Below are 8028 nucleotides of genomic sequence, written 5' to 3' on the forward strand. Positions count from 1 at the left end.
CACACTTTCTGTCTCGTCTTCTTACCCCTTGAGGTTACTGTTTGGGGAACACGGAGGAGCCGCAGTTTGCTTCCCCATCCCCTTATGGCCGAACAGCGAGGCTGTTTCTAATCATTCGCTATCATAGAGTGGGTGGTGAGTGAGACTGCCATACTTTATTTTTTCTTTCTCTATTTTGGATCATTTCCCTAACATTCCCAGAAATGGAATTACTGGGTCAAAGGGTGTGACCATTGTTAAAGCTCTTTATGCAAAGTGCCAAGCTGTTTCCCAAAAGGATGGGACCAGTGTGCGCTGTTTGCAAGCCTGCTGCTCTCTGGACGAGCAGTTCTGGGGAAGACTTTGTTTAAGGCTTCCCTGCTGCTCAGCTGAGATCATCCTACTTAAGTCTGCTGCCTCATACGGCCTCTTTCAAAGTCTGTTGACAATGTCTGACCATCTGATTACGGAGTGGAAGATTTGTGTTGGTCTCCCTGTCTCCAGGCCCTTCCTGCCTTCAGTCTGTTTGGCACGCTTCGGCCAGAGTCATTCCCTGGGACACATTGCTCGCCTCTGGCCACTGCGCTGCTCAGAACCTGGCCGTGGCTGGCTGTCTCCTCCCTCAGCAGGCCTCGAAGGCCCTCCGCCATAGAGTCAGAGACAGAGGAGGGAGAGCAGAGGGGTGGGGGCGCGGCTGTGGGGCAGGGGCCACAGCACCCATGCCAAAGGCGTGAATGGGCTGGCCATGGAGGTCAACAGACCCCAGGCTATTTCTAATGGCCTCAAGAGGGCTCTGTGAGCCTGGGGAGATTGCTGACGCAATAAACAAGAGTGTCAATTTGTTAAGTCAACAACAGGAGTCACTGTGCACCTATTCCTCATGTAGGATCTCTGTCCTTAATGTGTAGTTCAATGTGAATTAATGATATGACTAGTGCTCAAACAGTATTTTGCACTTTGTGTTCTGTGTGGGGGCAAACTGATGAAATATTTACTTAATATATACTAAATTGATCTTCCATATATAAAGATAATTAAAAATGAATCTTGATGTGAATGGAAGGGGAGAGGGAGCGGGAGATGGGAGGGTTGTGGGTGGGAGGGATGTTAGGGGCGGGGAGCCATTGTAATCCATAAGCTGTACTTTGGAAAGTTATATCTACTAAATAAAAGTTAAAAAAAAAAAAAAAAAAGAGGGCTCTGTGAGACAGTGGTGTTGTGGGCTGCACCTGATAACATTCACCATAAATGACAGCTCGTTAGTTAGGCTGAGTTTCACTTTGACATTTGAAAAACAATGGCTTAAGTATGAGAAAAAATGCTGTGTATTTTACAAAAGGAAATTCTCAGCAAGTCCAGAGCTGGAATGGCAGCTCCCTGCTCATCAAGGACCCACATCCCTGAGCTCTCTGTGCTGCCACCCACGGGTGTGGACCTCCTCCTTCTTCTCCAAAACAGCAGTTAGGGCTCCAGCCATCACATCCAGACTCCAGACGAAAAACAGGAAGAAAGATGTTGAAGAATGGCTCCTCTGTTTGGGGAGACCACCTGGAAGTCCTGGGTGATACTTCTGCTCAGAATTATTTGGCCTTGTCTCCTAGCTGCACCTAACTGCAAGGAAGTTTCCAGATAGAAATCAGGGTTCTGTTACTAAAAGAAAGAATATGCAGGTAGAAATTTCCGCTACAATCTACTGAGTTTCTGTGGTCCATTTATACCCATTTTCTCTTTTCATTTTTATATCAATTTTAGGAGCAAGTACCTGGTAGAAAGTGGATTTAGACTTGGAATTTGAGTTCAGAGTCTGGATTTTATTTATTTTTTCTTTTTAGGATTCATGCTATAAAAGCACAAAATAATTGATAAACATTTTTCCCTTGAACACACACACACAGAATTTAAGTTACCTTTCATTTACTTGAAAAGCAGACAGAGATCATCCATCTGCTGGTTCACTCCCCTAAATGCTTACAATTGCCAGGACTGGGCTTGGCTGAAGCCACGAGCCCCAAGTCTAGTCTGGGTCTCCTATGTAGGTGGCAGGGACCCAAGTACTTGAGCCACCACCTGCTGTCCCGAAGGGATGCATCAGAAGTACAGAGGTTCAGCTGGGCCCCGATATGGAATGTGGGCCTCAAACACCTGCCCCAGAATTCACCCTTCAGAATCTGAGCCGGGCCCATGGACAGCACTCCAGGCAGAATGTGCTCGGGCCCCTCTTCTAACATGAGCGCCATGATGCTTTCTGGTACAATGTAGGTCTTATCTGTGAGGACTGCCTAAGACTTCCTCCATAGCTTGTAAACCACAAGCACTAACAGTAAAAAAAAAATACTGAAACGGTGTTCTAAAAACAATTTATTTGCATCAAGGACACCCAAGGGAAACCAGTGTTCATAGAGCGAGGTTTAGTGAAGCCATCCTCAGCGGGAAAGGAGGTAAGACAGGCAGAGCTCCTCGTGTTTTGAATGATCCCAGTTCGTCTGTGAACAAATGACCCGAACCCTCGGCACCTAGAGTGAGCGGTGGGAGTTGATGCTAAGCACCCAAGGTGTGGGGAAGTGCGCATGGGGTCACGGCCCCCGTCGGAGAGGGGCTGTTCGGCTGCATGGCCCAGTGAAGGGGCTTTCACAGCCTGGAGCAGGGACCGAAGCTGGGTGCTGCAGAGGCAAGCTGGGGGAAAGGCTGATCTGCAGGACAGAGGCTGCAGGGGGCGAGCCGAGCTGTACCCCCACGCCAGGTACAGCACCCAGTCCCCGGTCCCCTCCCTCCATCCACTGAAGGTCTTGAATGAGCGCAGGACAGCAGCCCGGGGCCACAAGCTGAGAAGTCAGGAAGGCGCCCGCAGGCGGCAGTCCCGGCCCTGTTCTGTCCTCCGGGCCACAGCGGTGTGCCGAGTCTCTAGGGTGGCTGGGGGCAGCAGGCTCCGCTCACCACATGGGAACTGGAGCCGTGCAACAGATGTGTGGACTCCCAGCATTCCCCAGCGGGGCAAGAGGGTCATCCGGCAGCTCGCTGGATGGGGAGGCTGCTGAGGAATGTCCCAGACTCCAAGCCTCGAGAGACGGATTGGCTAGAAAGATGTCTAAACACAGGAAACATTAGCGACCACAGCCCCTCAGCATCCTCCAGAGAGACCTGCTGTGACCCTACTACGCGCCACAGCAGAACAACGCTGATGCTGCTGCTGCCCCCGTGCAAAGGGACGTGGTGGCTAGAACAGGGCGTCACTAGGAATTTCCCCACTGGTCGGCCACCGGGGACCCTCGTTTGGGGAAAACACCTCACAAATATTTTGGAAACAAAAACTAGGAGAGAGAGAGAGAGAGGGCGGGAGGCAGGAGCAGATGGGACAAGTTCCCGCATGAAAACGAGGCCCTCCGGCTTTGCTTCCTATCTAACGTGGGTGGGTTTTGGAAAGGGTGGGAAGGGCACAGGGAATGAGGCCTGGTTAGGTGCAGCCCTAGCACCACGGGGCTGGGAGGCTGCGTTCTGGGGACGGAACCCCCACATAGGCAGAGCCCCCAGTGCGGTCTCCCAAGCAAATGCACAAAGCAAGCAAAGAAGGGCCCAGAGGAGCTGGTGCTTCTGGGATGACACCCGCACAGAGCAGAGGGGCCAGCAGACAGAGAGCCGGCAGCTGCTCCGCCCCCAGGATCAGGCACCGCACCCTCAAGCCTTCCTGGAGTCCGGCCCCTCGCTTGGTTTCTTCCCATAGACTCTCAGTGCCTGGAAGACCCCAGCGGAGAGCTGCTGGGGCTCTCCAGCGGAACAGGATGGAGCCCAAGTGCCAACGCAGTGGCTAGCCGGCCAGCTGGCCAGGTCTCTTCTCCAAGCTCCGTTCCTGTGTAAGGCCAGGTGCTGAGCAACCTTGCCTGCACTGGATGTGACCAGTAAAGGACAGCGTGCAGGTCAAGTGCCCGACAGGGCTCCGGGCAGCCGTCCCCTTCCTGACCCCTCTGCCCACCTCCTCCCACCCCTGTCACCCTCGCTCTCAGACACACTGGTGCTAAGCCTGTTCCCATCTCCTTGACCAATTTTTCCAGGTTATCAAAGAGCTGGCCGAGCTGGGATGGACTCCTGCTGCTTAGCAACGCAGTGACTTTGGACATGTCACTTTACCTCTCAGTGCCAGGCTCCCCGCTTGCAAAATGGGAATCCTAACACCCACCACGGCTGAGCTCTGCAGGGAGAGGCTCGAGGACACTCGGCTGATGCTCCACACTACCTCCTCTCCCCTTCCTTCCCACATCCCCCTTCCCCTGCCAAGCCCAGCGTGAGAGCACTGGAGGAGGAGTTAGGACTCTGGGCTTGGGTCTCACACCGTCGTGGACTTTGGGTCCTTGGAAAGTCAAGGCCTCTGTCTCCTCAGGGCCTCTCCTACTGTGAGCTTCCACCGTCCTCCCCGACGGGGTCAGGAGTTTCTTTTCCACGAGGGAAACACTGGGCTTCGAGGACGCAGGGCTGTGTGCTCAGCGGTGCCCTGGCAGCATGCTTCTATTTAACACAGCCGGACCGTGCCCTTCCCAGTCCTGTGCGAGCCTGAGGGTGTCTCCACGACTCCATCTAGGGTAATTAGTCCTTTTGACCTTAGCAGGGGAAATGTCTCCAGTTGGGGTGGAAATGAAGTTGTCAAACACAGTCCTTAAGGAGAGAGAGATTTATAGGGGATCACATACAAAAGCCCAGGAATTAAACAAACAAACAGGGAAAGAGCACTTAAGAGCTCAGACCAAACAATATATACCGCACGCCATGCTCGGGCAGGTCAACCAGTGGTCTGAGGTCTCCCCAAGCACCACCCAGGCATAAGAGCCCGGACAATTGTTCATCTTCCAAGCCCTTCCCAGAAAACATAGGGTTGCAGGAAGGTAAAGCCTATGACTTCATTGAGGGGAAGAAGCGGGCGCGGGCAGCGCAATCCTTTGGCGACCATCTTCCTTTTTAAAACTTGCTTTTGTGTAGCCCAAGATTTGGGCCCTGCTCTCTCTCCCACCCCTCCTCCCACGCCCCTCTTCCCGACGGCCGCCAACTGCCCCCATCACCACGCGCCTCCTGTGTCCCTCCAGCTCTGCTCCCCAACTTGGCCCTCTCTCGGGTCTCGAGAAAACATAGGATGCAGTTAAATTCCGATACCAACTAAACCACACACAAAATTTTTAGTCTGAGCACATTGATGCATCATCTGGAGTATACTTACACTGAAAATGACTTGTTAGTGGAAATATAGGCGTAACTGGGTGTTCTGCACTTTAATTTGCCAAATCCAGCATCCTGGGTGGGTCATTTTTCCTTGCTCCAACCTCTGCCCAAAGCACACCAGCCACTCATCTCCCCTTGGCTGCCTCCTTGTCATCCAGGCTGTACTCAAGCCTCCACTCCCCAGAGAGACTTCTCAGTAGGTTGGGCTTGGCCTTAGGAGTTTCCATTTCCAACAAGCTCCCGGTGGCGCTGATACTGATGGTCCATGGGCCACACTTTAAGAATTCTATTTTTCAGGGATGGCACTGTGGTATAGCAGGTAAAGCCGACACCTGCTGTGCCAGCATCCCATATGGGCACAGATTCGAGTCCCAACTACTCCACTTCTGATCCAGCTCTCTGCTGTGGCTGGGAAAGCAGTAGAAGATGGCCCAAGTCCTTGGGCCCCTGCACCTGCATGGGAGACCTGGAAGAAGCTCCTGGCTCCTGGCTTTGGATCAGCTTGGGCGCCTGCCTTAGAGTTTGCAAAGCGGCAACACTTTCCTCTGCTCACGCCATCCTCACCACAGCCTGGCCCGCAGCTAAGACAGGTGTGACCGAGGGCCAGGCACCCCGCTTTGCTGAGAGTAACTGAGGTTCAGGAAGGCGAGGGGTGTGCCCAAGGTTACACAGCAGTGCATGACAGATATGGGACCCACACAGCCCCCATCCAGCCTCTGCCTCAAATCTTTCGTGAAAAGGGCAGCTCCCTATCCATCAATCACTCTTGTGACAAGCTGACTCCAGCCCTTCTCCACCAGGCGGGTCCTTTCCATCTTGGTAGCCGCCTCCAGCCCAGGCCGCCCCCTCCCCAGGGCCTGGTCTGGCCACGTCCTCACCCAGGGAGGAGAGCTGATTAGAATCCTCACCCTGTTTTCCTCATGGATCCAAAAGAGCCCGGGCTCCTGTCCACCAGACCAGAAAGAAATCCCAGCTCAACATGGAGCTGACACTCCCAGGGCGGGGCCTGCCAGAGGAACAGGAGTTAGGGACCTCCCTGTGGTGTGGGCTGGATGGCGCTGGTGGGAGCCGTGCAGGGGAAACCGTCTCCAGTATTTAATGCAGATGTGCTTATTTTAATGTGTGTTAAGACACTGAGTCTATGATTTCTCGGATGTAAAGTTCCAATCAAAATTGACTGATGGAAGGAAAAAGAAAGGCCGAGACCACGCGAGGGCAAACGTGGTGGCCTGCAGAGGTCCCCGGGGGTGCACTGGGAGGAGCGGACAGCCTGCTTTGTTCAGAAGGTCGGATGTGGAGGAAGGCTCCTGTGGGAAGGTCCTTACCCACAGCACCTCTCTCCATACTTAAAGAATGACAAGAAGTCCGTTGTCCTGGAGTGAAAAGTGCAGGGCCTGGAGCTCTGGCCCTCCAGCCCTTGCCCCCTTCCGCCGCCTACTGCGAGGCCCGGCTGAGGGAAGGGACTGGCAGCTCCTCCAGCCCTTTTCAGCCCCAACAAGCCTGAGCAAAACCACACTCGGCCCGCAGCTCAGCTACTTCTGCAGACATGCGGAGGGAGCCGTGCTCGGCCAAGTGCCGCACCCGAGGGCAGCTTCCGATGCACAGAGCCTGCTTCCAGCTGCCCAGAGACAGGGTTTCCCCTGTCTCACCAGCCCCTGCTCCTGCCCCAACGTGGTAGACTTAGCTCAGAGCGCTGGCTGCTCTGTAGCCATGGAGCAGACCCCACAGACTTCGCTTGTAAGCTGGGAAGTCAGAGCTCCCTGGGGAACCCTGGGATGTGGGGATAACAGGCTGGCAGCCAAGAGCTGAGAATGAAACGGGGTTGGGTCCAGTTGTTAGGAATGAGCGTCTGAGCACTCACAGTTCAATGTGGGTGACCTGGGGCAGGGGTGGGGGCGGGGAAGGGGTTCACCTCAAGGAGATCCAACGCAACTGTAGGTGCCACAGAGGAAGTTTACACCGGCTATAACTCTACCAAAAGAAAAGAAATGCTCAGAACTGGGATTGTGTGGCTAAGGCCTCCGCAAGGTGAGCCCAGAGAGGCATCTGGCCATTGTGACTTTAGCACGACACAGGGGACAAGGGGCCCAGACCTACAGCTGGAGAAGAGCTCGGAGACAGACCAACAACAGGTCACAGTCACAGAATCAAAGGCCCACGTTAACTGCATACTTCGCGCCGGACAGCATTTTCAAAGCATTCAATTCTTACAACAACCCTAGGAGTTAGGCACTTACTGTTACCTTCATTAGAAACCGAGAGGCAGAGAGTTAGGTGCCAGAGCCACGTGTGGACAGCGGATGTGGAACTATCCGGCATCCACAGCTGCGAGACGCTACCACGAAGACCAAACAACACCCATTTTTCCAGCACATGCTCAACAAGTCACCCTCCAAGGTGACGCCGGTGAAGAGGCAGCTGACTGGGGTTCAAATCCAGGCTCCGACCGAGATAAGTAACGTGGGGCTGACAGCACCTGCTGTGTGCCGGGGGTATGGAGAGACACTCAGAGCACACAGCAGGGTGTGCAGCACATGGGAAGCCCTCCTGGTTGCTCATGGCTACCCATCAGCGTGGTCTCCCTGTGTTAATCATCTTTTCACTGCTGCAGTGAACTGTTTGAGGTGCTCCCTTTACAAAGAAAAAGCCTATTTCAGCTCACAGTGTGGGAGATCATGGACACCGTCAGGCAGGCCCCAAGGGTTTGGCCTCTGGTGAAGGCACTCTGTTTTAGTTTACTTATTTCCTTGAGAGACACAGAAATGGGGAGAGGGAGGGAGGGAGGGAGGAAGGGAGAGAGAGAGAGAGATGAGAGAAAGTTCTAATCCACTGGTTCACTCCCCAAAG

This window comes from Lepus europaeus, chromosome 17 (assembly GCF_033115175.1).
Source record: "Lepus europaeus isolate LE1 chromosome 17, mLepTim1.pri, whole genome shotgun sequence".
Classification (NCBI taxonomy): Eukaryota; Metazoa; Chordata; class Mammalia; order Lagomorpha; family Leporidae; genus Lepus; species Lepus europaeus.